The sequence below is a fragment of the Pseudophryne corroboree genome, chromosome 11 (genome assembly GCF_028390025.1).
Source record: "Pseudophryne corroboree isolate aPseCor3 chromosome 11, aPseCor3.hap2, whole genome shotgun sequence".
In the NCBI taxonomy this organism is placed as follows: Eukaryota; Metazoa; Chordata; class Amphibia; order Anura; family Myobatrachidae; genus Pseudophryne; species Pseudophryne corroboree.
The window spans coordinates 233,901,720-233,915,505 of NC_086454.1; the positions used below are offsets into that span (position 1 = coordinate 233,901,720).

General features: G+C 44.5%; 1 protein-coding gene across 7 annotated transcripts in view; it reads left to right on the top strand.

Annotated features, from left to right (window-relative positions):
• LOC134969376 (uncharacterized) overlaps positions 1 to 13,786 on the top strand; it is a 229,414-nt gene that overhangs the window by 71,183 nt on the left and 144,445 nt on the right. The window contains exon 3 of one of the 7 annotated variants that reach the window (XM_063945301.1): positions 2,204 to 2,273. The exons of the other annotated variants lie outside the window; for them this stretch is intronic. The gene's annotated coding sequence lies outside the window, so the exon portion shown is untranslated. The remainder of the gene's footprint in view (positions 1 to 2,203; positions 2,274 to 13,786) is intronic. 7 annotated transcript variants of the gene reach the window in all.

Sequence of the window (13,786 nt, forward strand, 5' to 3'; positions counted from 1 at the left end):
GGTGGTCAGTGTGGTCAGGTCACTGGTCACAGTGGTCAGTGGTCAGTCACACTGGCAGTGGCACTCTGGCAGCAAAAGTGTGCACTGTTTAATATGTACTCCTGGCTCCTGCTATAACCTATAACTGCTCCCCAGTCTCCCCCACAATTAAGCTGTGTGAGCACAGTCAGATATTATACATAGATGATGCAGCACACTGGGCTGAGCACAGATATGGTATGTTAGTGTGACTGAGTCACTGTGTATCGTTTTTTTCAGGCAGAGAACAAGAACAGAACGGATTATTAAATAATAATAAATTATAAAACTGCACTGGTGGTCAGGTCACTGGTCATCAGTCACTAGTATAACTCCTCCTAAGCTCCAGTAAGTAAATGAAGTGTCTCACTCTCACTCTCCTATCTATTTTAATTTCTAAACGGAGAGATATCTGCCGTCAAATTCTATGTTTCTATGTTTCTATGAGGACGCCAGCCACGTCCTCTCCCTATCACTCTCAATGCACTTGTGAAAATGGCCGCGACGCGCGGCTCCTTATATAGAATCCGAGCCTCGCGAGAATCCGACAGCGTGATGATGACGTTCGGGCGCGCTCGGGTTAACCGAGCAAGGCGGGAAGATCCGAGTCGCTCGAACCCGTGTAAAAAAACATGAAGTTCGGGCGGGTTCGGATTCAGAGAAACCGAACCCGCTCATCTCTAATATTCATACCCGCAAATAAGCAACCCCCAAATCTATATAATGGCAACTACAGCAGCAGACCCCCACTTTATACTGCAAAAGCAGCCCTTATATAGACCTAATGGGGCTGCTTTCTTACAGAATTTTCCAAGTGCTGGGCATGTAAGCAATTCGTAGCTTGGCCCTGGTAGCTAACACCATCTGATTATGGCGTTAGCCACTGTAGCCTATATGGTAAAGAGACCAAAAAAGCACTGGGAGAGGGATCTGTAGACAATGCAAAGACACGCAGATACAAAGGGGGATAACACAGAGAGACAGACCTACAAAGAGGTGACATCCTCTGATGAAACTGCCATTGCATATCGGCGGAGAAACATGTAAGGAAGGAGAAATAAGCATTTTGCACTTGCACTGAACTTATTCTCAGCGGGTCAACGAGTATTTTGGAGTTCATTTTTCCCAACCATCACGCCGGCTAACCAAGGAAAAGCAGGTACGCCAAATTACCTAGCCAAGAGGTCTGCAAATAAACTCCTCTCCCGGCTGGAAGTAATACGTTGAACTCCTATACATGACAAGTGCAGCGGCATTCTGCAGAGATGGGTCAGGCATAACGCTGTGATTTCCAGCGCTTACAGCGTCCTCCCTGCCCTGCCTCTTAGAGACATTGGGGGTCATTCCGAGTTGATCGCTCTCTACCAACTTTTTGCAGCGCTGCGATCAGATAATCGCCACCTATGGGGGAGTGTAATTTCGCTTTGCAAGTGTGCGAACGCCTTTGCAGCCGAGCGGTACAAAAACAGTTTGTGCAGGTTCTGAGTAGCTCTGGACTTACTCAGCCGCTGCAATCACTCCAGTCTTTTTGGTCCCAGAATTGACATTAGACACCCGCCCTGCAAACGCTTGGACACGCCTGCGTTTTTCAAAACACTCCCAGGAAACGGTCAATTGACACCCATAAACGCCCTCTTTCTGTCAATCACCTAGAGATTGACTGTGCGATGGATTATTTGTTAAATTCATCGTCAAGCACCGATCCTCTTTATACCCGTACCACGCGCCTGTGCATTGCGGTAAATACGCATGTGCAGTTTTGCAGAGTTTTAACCTGATCGCAGCGCTGCAAAAAGTTGCCAGCGAGCGATCAACTCGAAATTACCCCCAATGCTCATTGATTCTAGCACCAGGGATTTAACTTCCCAATAACAGGTGTACCCTAAAGGAGACGTGGATGGTATACTGTTTGTTACAAGCATTTAACAATTAGCCCTTATATGCACATCAAAAGGATTGGATCCAGCTGAATTAAGGAATTTATAAACAAATGGTGATTATAACCACTCCTTATTTATTATAGGAGCCATAGTTTTTTATTGCCATTACAGAGTAATATTGCATGTAATTTTTACTGTGCGTGTGTGTATTTTAAACTGTGTAATTTTTATGGAAATTTATTGATATAATAAATTGCTAATGCGCTCTCTTGATAAATTGATCTTATTTATTATATTTTTTTCAGGTGACAAAGATGCACACACAGGGGCACGCAAGTCAGAGAAAAAAGACTGGACAGAGGAATTCAATTGGGTGTGAGGTTGAATTCACAATTTTGGCTTACCTCGAAAAAATGCACACAGGGTTTTCAGCTCTTAAAACTCAATGACATGTAAAAAAAAAATACTCGCTGGCCCAGTGAGCTCCACTAATTTCTAGGACAGGGTTGGTGCTGCTGTACCTGAAGGTGTCCATATGTAACAAGCACCCCACCCTCCCACAGTCAGTCATTAAATGCCAAATAATGCTCCCCCGCTCATCCAGCATTTGATATTTACACTTTCTCCCCTTATAAAACTTATAACCAGCCCTCTAAGAGACATGTAAAGGGATGCAAGTTATTAACCAACAAAATCACACTACAAAAGGAGAGCTTCTCCAAAGCTTTTGGAAGAAAGTAGCCAAAAAGGGTCATACCTAAATTCCATATAAAGGCGAATTAATAAAAAATATGATTAAACATGGATAATCCAAATCCATACAGTGGCAGGCACAGATAAGACCCCCCAGGTCAAAGGTCTGGCCAGCGTACACCAACAGGAGGTCCGACTGGGACCCCAACCCCCTAGTATGTCTTCTGGGATCCAATGTTCCCACTTTGTAAAGTTTTCTTCCAAAACCATCCAGTGGCAGCCAAGAACAGGCTCCCTGGGTCACCGTTCTGCCCAATGTACACCAAGGGGAGGTCCTACTAGTATCTTCTGGAATCTAATGTTACAATTCTGTGATGTTTTCATCAAATACATCCAGTGGAAGGCTTTGAACGGGCTCCCTTGCTCAAAGAACTTCCTGACGCATTCCACCATGAGGTCCGACCGGGACCTTAACACCCCTAAAACCTGACCTGGACCACCTCTGGGTGGTTTCATCCCAGGTTATGCAGGGGTGTCCGAATGCATAAGCAACAGACAAACAAACAAGCTGAGCAAATCATTTTATATATATAAGAAATATTTTTTTTTATATTGGATTCCCATGCATGCAGACCTATAGGACAACTGCTGGAAAACAAAAGGGATTTATTTACCCTAAGCTCATAAGTGGATCCTTCCTTTTGTGCTTCACAGATATTTTGAAAAATTGCGGAAATATCAACCTAATGAGGCAATATAAATAAACAATATATCTACATTTTGGAGAAGAATATAATTCACTAGGTGGCCTATAATAAGGAACCCCATCAAATGCCATCATAGTTTGGGAATCTTCTTCCTCAAGTTTTCCAACCCATCAAATGCCATCATAGTTTGGGAATCTTCTTCCTCAAGTTTTCCAACCTAGTTTTAAAAAAAATTTCAGCACAATTTGGTCCAATTAAAACTCATTACCTTTTATGAATGATACAGTTATTCCAAATTAAATAGAGAGCTGTTATTTAGAAAACACCCCTGAAGAAGTCGATATAGACGAAACGCGTTGGTGAAAGCTCTTTTATATCGTTTTATATATATTTCTTACATGAATAATGCTGAAACATACAATTGTATCTTCAATGTAAAAGAAAGTTTCATTATCAATTCATTTTAAATTTAAATCTTATAATAAAAAGATATATGTAATTTTAATATGGGTGTTTATATGTGTACGGTCATCCTCTCTTTATAAAATATCCATCAAAAATTATCTAACTATATCAGTTTATAAAATAAGTGCGCTCCACAGAGATATTCTCTCTCTTTTTATATATATATATATATATATATATATATAGCCCTGGCTCCGAAATGGGTGGATTTTTTTTAACTGAAACCCTACTAGTATTTTAAGTTGGATAATGAAGGGTATGTGTGACTGTCAATAATTTCTATTTTCCTCTGACTCTCATTAATCATGCTCCAAGTCTGCTGCTGCATTGCACTTATCTCTGTCCAGTCACTAACCTTATGTGAACAGCTTTTCCAGGGATATCACCTACTGTTGGTGAGCTGTGTATTGCCAGGGTTCTGGGCGAGTATGAGAAAGGGCAGCAGCAAAGTCCAGGTATAGGCAGTTATCGTTATGACATCACATCAGTTACCATTATGACATCACATCTCACAGACAGACCAGACAGAAACACAAACAGACCAATGCATTTTCTATATATATATATATATATATATGACAAGAATTACTCTCCCACTGCGCTATTTCAAATAAAACACTAAAATTAATTAATTATATGGCTGCCTGTATCCTCTAAGTTCCCTGTTAGGAGGAACTAAATGTGTGAAAATATGAAACGAAATAGAGGAGATGGCGCCAAGGGAGTTATATCAACGCCCTACCTAAAAACGGACCCTTACAGTACTCTCCGGATAAATTACGTCAGATAACAAATGCTAACATAAAAATTTATTAAAACAACATATAAACCCGACACAAATGTTCATAAGTATACAGAGTTGATACATTTACATTTGTCGCACAATTTGAACAATCAGTTTGTAGTGATGAACAAAAAGCGTAGATATATCACTACGATTTCCTCCTTCTCCTTATTGTAGATTCGGAGGTAACATCAGATAATAGATAGATAAATAACCCAACGCGTTTCGTCTTGTTCCAAGACTTCATCAGGGGTAAAATCTCTTCATTTCAGAACATATTGTCAGCACATAAAAGGTCATTCAAAGATGTATGAACAACGTTTCAATATTTCAATGGGACTTGATTGATACAGCGAGGACCATACCTCATATATCATCAGCTTGAGTCTGACATTCAGATATTCGAATATGGGGAAGATTCATATGTGTATAGAATCTAACTGGTTCGCAAGCATAAGGAACCTCGTCGGTCAGCAGCTTGAACCTGACACTCAGAGACAGAGGCGGAACTACCGGCAGTGCAGGCAGTGCACTGCACTGGGGCCCGCCTCTGTCCAGGGGCCCAAGCATGTAATGAGTCAAACTGACTCATTACATGCCGCTGTGCGCTGCAGGCAACCGCTGCCCGCAGCGCACAGCCGCCCGGAGATAGGAGCTGAGCAGCGGTACAGACGGGGGAAGGAGGAGGGAGCCGGAGGACGGAGCCGCAGCAGCGCTTTGTTACTGGTGGAGGCGCAGCTGCTGCTGCTCCTCTGCTTCCCTATAGGCTGTCTTCCGAGAACAGCCTATAGGGAAGCAGAGGGGCAGCAGCAGCAGCGCCTCCACCAATAACACAGCGCTGCTGCAGCTCCCTCCTTCACCTCCCTCCTCCTTCTTCTCTACTGCCCGGGAATCGTCGTCTGACGCAGCTGCACCGAGGAGCCTGAGCCGGCGGAGAGGGTAAGTATAATTCTTTCTTTCTTTCTTTCTTTCTTTCTTTCTTTCTTTCTTTCTTTCTTTCTTTCTTTCTTTCTTTCTTTCTTTCTTTCTTTCTTTCTTTTTCTTTCCTTCTTTCTTTCTTGTGCCTACCTGCCGCAATGTGTAAAAAGGGGGGACTACCTGCCGCAATGTGTAAAAAGGGGGGACTGCCTGCCGCACTGTGTAAAAAGGGGGGACTGCCTGCCGCAATGTGTAAAAAGGGGGGACTGCCTGCCGCAATGTGTAAAAAGGGGGGACTGCCTGCCGCAATGTGTAAAAAGGGGGGACTGCCTGCCGCAATGTGTAAAAAGGGGGGACTGCCTGCCGCACTGTGTAAAAAGGGGGGACTGCCTGCCGCACTGTGTAAAAAGGGGGGATTGCCTGCCGCAATGTGTAAAAAGGGGGGACTGCCTGCCGCACTGTGTAAAAAGGGGGGACTGCCTGCCGCAATGTGTAAAAAGGGGGGACTGCCTGCCGCAATGTGTAAAAAGGGGGGACTGCCTGCCGCACTGTGTAAAAATGGGGGACTGCCTGCCGCAATGTGTAAAAAGGGGGGACTACCTGCCGCAATGTGTAAAAAGGGGGGACTGCCTGCCGCACTGTGTAAAAAGGGGGGACTGCCTGCCGCAATGTGTAAAAAGGGGGGACTGCCTGCCACTATGTGTAAAAAGGGGGAATCAGCCTGCCGCAATGTGTAAAAATGGGGGACTGCCTGCCGCTATGTGTAAAAAGGGGTAATCTGCCCGACGCAATGTGTAAAATGGGGGACTGCCTGCCACTATGTGTAAAAAGGGGAATCTGCCTGCCGTAATGTGTAAAAATGGGGACGCTGTCTGCCGTAATGTGTAACAAGGGCACGCTGTCTGCCGTAATGTGTAAAAAGGGCACGCTGTCTGCCGTAATGTGTAACAAGGGCACGCGGTCTGCCGTTATGTGTAAAAAGGGGTAATCTGCCCGACGCTATGTGTAAAAATGGGGAATCTGCCTGCCGTAATGTGTAAAAAAGGGGGGCTGCCTGACACTATGTGTAAAAATGGGGAATCTGCCTGCTGCTATGTGTAAAAAGGAGGAATCTGCCTGCCGTAATGTGTAAAAATGGGGACGCTGTCTGCCGTAATGTGTAACAAGGGCACGCTGTCTGCCGTAATGTGTAACAAGGGCACGCTGTCTACCGTAATGTGTAAAAAGGGCACGCTGTCTGCCGTAATGTGTAACAAGGGCACGCTGTCTGCCGTAATGTGTAACAAGGGCACGCGGTCTGCAGTTATGTGTAAAAAGGGCACGCTGTCTGCCGTTATGTGTAAAAAGGGCACGCTGTCTGCTGTAATGTGTAAAAAGAGGAATCTGTTCGCTGTAAGGTGTAAAAGGGTCTCTACCTGGTGTAGTGGTGCTACTGTGCGGCGTAATTTGAATAATGGAGACTACTGTGTTGGTATTATTTTGTGGCCACACCCCTTCCCCACGAAGCCACGCCACTATGTATTTTTGCGCGCGCCTACGGCGCGCACTGCCCCTGGGGTGGACTTGGATGGGGGGGGGGGGGGCCCAAAGCATTTTGTCGCACCTGGGCCCACCGCTTGCTTGTTCCGCCACTGCTCAGAGACTCAGGAGTGAAGGCAATTCAAATGGGTATAATGTCTAACCAATTTAGAACACGTGGTAGACCCTCCAGTAGTGCAGTGCTGACAGCCAAGTCTCTGTATAACCATTTTAGGAAAAATCAGACTTGCTCTGGGGGAGTGTTTAAAAAGACTTGCACTGCATCTCATATTCTCTCCTCGAATTGAATTGCAAAATCCCGCGGCTGTGGGAAAAACCTTGTGCCACATGTATTTTTTACATTTCCCGCTATTCATTGAATTCTCTCCGCAGAGTAGAATGGGGAAGGGAATTACACTACAATAAAGACTGTCATAGACTGTGAAGGTGGTGGTGTAGACAGAGCAATGTGTGTGTGGGTGTACAGATGTGTCCTCATACATTGTTGCTCTTGTCATGCCATGTATCAGGCAACTCTGCCGCACCGAGCATCTTTTTTGCTCAATATATGCATCTTCCGGTATTTCTGTAAATAAAACAACCAGAAGCAACGTAATTATAATGATGTCGTACACTGACCCCTGGGACTTGTAATACTTGTACATCTGTGCGACTGAGTCTGAATCTGTGCAAATAGAGTTCTCATATGTGTGTATGTGGCTTTTCCTTCCAACAAGTTCTGTTGTGCTTCATCTGCGACTTTGTATGTGTGTTATACCAGTTTCTGTGTGTGTAACGTCGCCGACAATTGTCGCTAGTACACTGTGAGCGGCTTTTCACTGCAACTGCGATGCGACTAAGATGTACAATTTAAAGGAAAAGTCAATACACTACTCTTCTCGGAGCGCTTCAGTTGCACTGGGTGTCTTGCACAATATGTGTAGGGACGCTAGGTGTATGAGGTCACTTTTGTATGTTACAACTACTTACCGCTGCTTGCCTCTGCTTCAATCCACTGACCTCCTCTTATGGAAGGCTGGTTCCTGTTTCTCGGGGTTCGAATCTTCAGATCTGCAATGGAGATAGATAAATGATAATTATGCAAGCGCCACATTAAAAATCTGACTTCTGCTTCCAGTGTGAAGTGTGCAGTCCGGGGATTGGATGACATGATTTGCATTGTTGTTCCACCTCTTTCTGTACAATGCTGTGAATTGCCTTATCCACAGATAATATTAATACACATGCCACTCTCCCAGGCAATATAAATACAGCCACCATTGGCGCATCTATAATGGGTTCAGGGAGTCCAGAGGGGCCCACACCGCAACTCTGCACCCACATAGTAATACTTTCCCGTCCGGAGTCCTGCAGCAGCTGACGTTCGTGACATAAATGCACACTAGATATGTCCCCAGGAATAATGCTTGGGCCCCATTTTCCCTGATACATGCGCATGTTCAGTAGACTCTGGCACAAAGCCAGAGTCTACAGCACTGTGGCTGCTGATAGAGAAGTGGGCCCACAAGGAGTCTGCACACACCCCATCCTCTCTTAATTTGCCACTGACCCCCATACTACAAAAAACAGATTCAGGCGCAAAGTGAACGGATGTATCATATAATTTACAATACAATTTCCTAAAAATAAATTACCAGTCAGTAGTACAAAGGTCTGTGTATATCTGCTGCTGCCTACAAGGTAAGGGGTGGGAGGTACTCTTACAAGGGACAATCAAAAGGGGATTTATTCGCTGGGTGTAGCTGACCTATAAAGACTAAGAGGCAACTGAATGAAATTATTGAAATGACACAAAATAGGTTAAAATGCATACTGTAAAGTCACTTCACATGAACATCATATGATGCTGAATGCTTAAGGATTGTTATGTGCTACTATTATGATTATTTGAAGTAAAGTGACTATTCCCTCATTCAGCATGGATTGCAATTGCAAAGCTGCTCGGCAATCCATAGCAATACAAATGCAGTAGGAGGTGTTAAACACCTCCTTGCTGCATATACGATCACAGCACTGTGACTGGAGTAGCAGTCTGTGATCAAACATTGTGACCATTGGTCACAAAGGTGATCTATGATGGCAAGCGGAGTAGGCCTCAGCTTACTCAGGCTAACCATAGCATGGCAGCATGCGAGGCCAAGGAAACTGCGTCTTATGACCAGTCCTTGGCCTCGCCACTCCCGGAAAATGGGGGTGTCATGCCCCCCGTTTCTGGCAACGCTAGCAGCCCCCGCCCCCGTCCCTCCCCCAGAAAGTCTCTGCCTGTCAATAAGGCAGTGGTATTAGCAATGCTGCAATGTTATCACAGGACCCATTCTGCACATGTGCAGTATCCTAATTATTGGGAAACTGCGCCGATGATCGCACAAGCAATTCCAGCTGAATTACCCCCTATGTATTTTAACCTATTCTGTGTTGGATGTTAAGTATTTTAATTCAATTGCCTTTTATAGATCAGCTGTGCTTAGCAAACAAACCCCTTTTGATTCATACTCCCACACAACATTAATGCCCCACTGCTCATACACATGCTACCCTCCGCTGCCCCATAACATTAGTACACTACCCCCTAGATAACATTAAAACATCACCACAACTTCAAAGATACTTACCTGGAAGAAGGATCTCTATGGGCTTTGCAGACCTCTAGAGCAAGTGGAGGAAAGAGACTCAGGGCAGAGGAAGGGGAGAGAGGAGACCCAGGCAGGGTTTGGAGGGAGTACTTGGGGACATCCTCACCAGAACACCACACAAACACTAGCAATCAACCACTTTACAGGGCCTTCTCCACTTATTGACAGGACTGACCCCAATTATCCCCACGTTGCAGATCAACTGCTGGGAGTTATAGGGCCCAGGCTACTGTGTCCAATGGACAATGAGATTACAGTGACCATTGTATTGTGTATGCATGTTGTGTATAAAAAGCCCATTGTTGCCTGGTCGGTCAGAAGACTCTGAACGCTATCTGTATGACCAGCGGAGGACCGGCCGGGTTGCGCTTGCGAACATTCTCACGTATGTACATTCTCTGTAGCCATTATTCTGTTTAGATTTACTTGTTAGCCTGTAGTGTATGATTTGTACTGTTTTACCTTTTGGAATTAATCCACTGTGGCCTTAGCTCTTTTCGGCTTCTTGTTCCAACAAATGGGGTGCACATTTAGTTGATGATACATGGAGGGGGAAATACATGTGAATGCTAATATATGTATATATATCCCCTGTCGACTATGTGTGTCACTACCTGAAGGTTGTAGAGATGAAGATAAGACACGTATCACAAATACATTCACATAACATTTGTGCAATCGTTCTTGGGTGTTGGTTGAAGTCTTGTCCGGATGGCTGTATCTTTGCTGAAAGTGTTAATCAAAGTCCTTTCTGGATGGATGTATTGTTCATCAAAAGTCTTTTCCAAATGGATGTATTGTTCATCAAAGTCTTTTCCGAATGGATGTATTTTTGCTTGAGGGAAAACAAAGGAGAAACGGGTGAAAGAAACGGACCGGGGAATCACGTCTTATCACAACATTGTCTCTATTGATGGGTCATAAATTAAATCAGTTGTTGTAACAATGCCCCCGCTCCTCAAACTCATCACTTTTGTACCGTGCTTGCGCCGCGTTAAAATTCGAACACATCTAAATATCAAACCAATCATTATGACAACTCCCAGGATACAAAGGAGAAACTTTCCTACACTCACGATAACATTTTGAGCCCATTCTCCTAAACCTGAGAACCAATTGCGTGGGTTCAACCATGAGACCCAGCCGGTCAGTTCATTACTCACAGCAGTAAGGGTAAAGTTGTGTCTCCTCCAGAACTCCCACTTCAATTGCAAGATATCGTCCATCTTTTGATCTATGATCTCGGTTGGGTCATCAGTGCTGTTTGTAATGTACGTGCAGCACTTCACACCATACTGAGTTGCTAAGGTGACACAGTACCCGCCTGTCACCGCTGTGATATAATTTAGAACCATCCTGTGCTGGACCAGTTCCGTTTTGTAAGCTTGCAACTCCCTCCCTGTATACCTGAAGGTGTCATCATACATCTCGGTGATATTATCTATCAGGTGTGCTAGCGCATGAATATACCTATAATTTATAATTCCTCTGGCGGTACGGGTGATATCTAACGCGAGTAGGAATTGAATCCCGGTGGATTCGTGGATCAAATCAGAGGCTGTGTGCTCTGTCCTATCTATAAGGTGTCTCTTAACAATGTGTTCATAGTGAGTGTGAGTGTAAGGAGCTTGAGCATTGCGGTGAACGTCTTTCATCTTATTATGGGTTATGGTCATAACTTCTGGCAACACTCTTCCAATGTAACATGATCCCTCTGAGTTTGGGGCAAGCCACTTATACGCCTTCCTCCCGCTTTTGAAATATGCATCATCGGGGAGAACATATGGGACAGAATATGACATTACCATATTGGAAACCTTCCAAGTGAAAAATCCTATCCCTAACTCTCTCATCTGTTCAGTACATATATCAGGCTGTATGATATGCGCACAGTACCCTGGTGATACTTCTCCAACCCGCATGGTCCTACTTCCTAGAGTATACTTGTACTGAAAATATCTTCCACCGTCGGCTATTTGGCGTATAAGTTCAGTGTCTACGGGTATTCTGTCGGCTCTGTATGAAAATGCCATGGTTTGGTTATTCCATGTCACTTCCCAATTTCCCGGCTTTCGGGAATTGGAAATGTTGAAACATACTAAGGATCTATTCACATGATATTGGTGGAGCTTCAAACTAGGAGGCCTAGAAATATTAAATTTCTTGTCCACCGGTCTCCCACCCCTTAATTCAAGTACCTCATCTATTGTTAAAGGATACGGTACTAGTCCTGACTTGCTCTGACCTTGAGGTACTTGTGAGCACACCCAGCATTCTGTTTGGTTTAAAACCTTACCCACTTATGAATGATAATCACTCAATGGATGACGGTCCATGTTGATATTAAGGCTGGACTGACATCTCTGGATGCACCCGTCCTCAACTATGTTTTCACAGTTTCTACAAATACAATTTTCCTCAGCCAATAACCCTTCACAGTGCCTCCTAGTTTCTTGACTACCAGATCGTTTTCTGATACTCGCCTTTGCTCGATGGATGTGTTGCTCTTGGAATTCTACAAATCCGTCCTTGCCATCAGAACCCATTCCAGATCCTTTCACGACCTCTCTGGTACTCTCACCGGAACAGACTCCTCTGGTTAACAACAGGGTCAACAGGAAAACCCGGAATGCAGTCTCTTGGGGTAAGTCCATCTTGTTAAGGGGAGAGAAAAAGGAGCAAGGAAGGTAAAAGGAGGTAAAAGGAAAAAGGAGGGTAATGGGAGATGGAGAAAATAATAAAAAGGAAAAATAAATTTAAATTTTGTGCGACAACCGCCTCTGGTCTTGTAGTTCTCTGTGCTCAAGTGCCGTGACAACAGTCCTGCCTCTCAACCTTCCCGGAACAGGCACTCCAGTGATACGATTTCCTCCACACTCTGCTCTTTGTCACGGGCTCTCTCTGGGTCAGCGACCTTCTTACAGTGGGACGAGTGGACCCAAGTCTCTCTCTCGGCAACCTTTAATGCTGTCGTGCTGGTTAATAAGACTTGGTACGGTCCTTCCCATTGGTCAATAAGGCAACCTGAGCGTAGAAAATTTTTAATCATTACATAATCCCCAGGTTCAATGTCATGACAATTACTGTTTGGTAGGTCAGGAATCACCAGCTTTAGATTTCTGTTTTGATTCCTCAACTGTTGGCTCATCTTAACCATATATTTTATAGTCACCTCATTATTGCATTTCAAATCATCCTGGGGGTCAATAATTACATGGGGTTGTTGACCAAAAAGAATCTCAAAGGGTGATAGGTTAAGGGGGGACCTGGGAGTGGTTCTGATGCTGTACAATACAAGTGGCAAAGCTTCTGGCCATAACAATCCAGTTTCAGCCATCACTTTGCTCAGCTTGTTCTTAATAGTGCTGTTTACTCTTTCCACTTTCGCACTCGCCTGTGGGCGGTACGGAGTATGCAGCTTACTATTAATTCCCACTAGTTTGCACATAACCTGAAAGACTTCACCTGTAAAATGGGTACCCCTATCGCTTTCAATTATCCTAGGGATACCATATCTGCACACAAATTCCTGCACCATTTTCTTTGCAGTGAACGTAGCAGTATTTGTGGCAGTGGGGAACGCTTCTACCCAATTTGAAAACACGTCAATACAAACTAACACATACTTTAAATTTCTGCAGTGTGGCAACTGTATGAAATCAATTTGTATTACCTGAAAAGGGCCGTCTGTTGGCGGGATATGGGATGGTTCTGTTGGTATTGACTTTCCAATATTCTTCCTCAAGCAGATAAGACATGTCATTGCTCTCTTACCCGCATGAGAAGAGAATCCTGGCGCACACCAGTAGGCTCTCACCAGCTTACACATACCCTCTTTGCCCAGATGAGTCAGAACGTGTGCCGCCTCAGCTAAACTTGGAAGATATGCTCTGGGGGCTACTGGCTTACCTTGTCCATCTGTCCAGAGTCCTGAGGACTCCTGGCCATATCCTTTTGACCTTCAGACTGCCTTTTCCTGTGGGGAACACAAATTTTGCATTTCAATTAATTTTTGTGTGTTGACGGTATTGAATACCATCAGTTGTGTGATATCTGTCTGTATGGGGGTGCTGGCTGCTGATTTAGCAGCTTCGTCTGCCCGGCTGTTACCAAGTGACACTGGGTCTTGACTGTAAGTGTGGGCTTTGC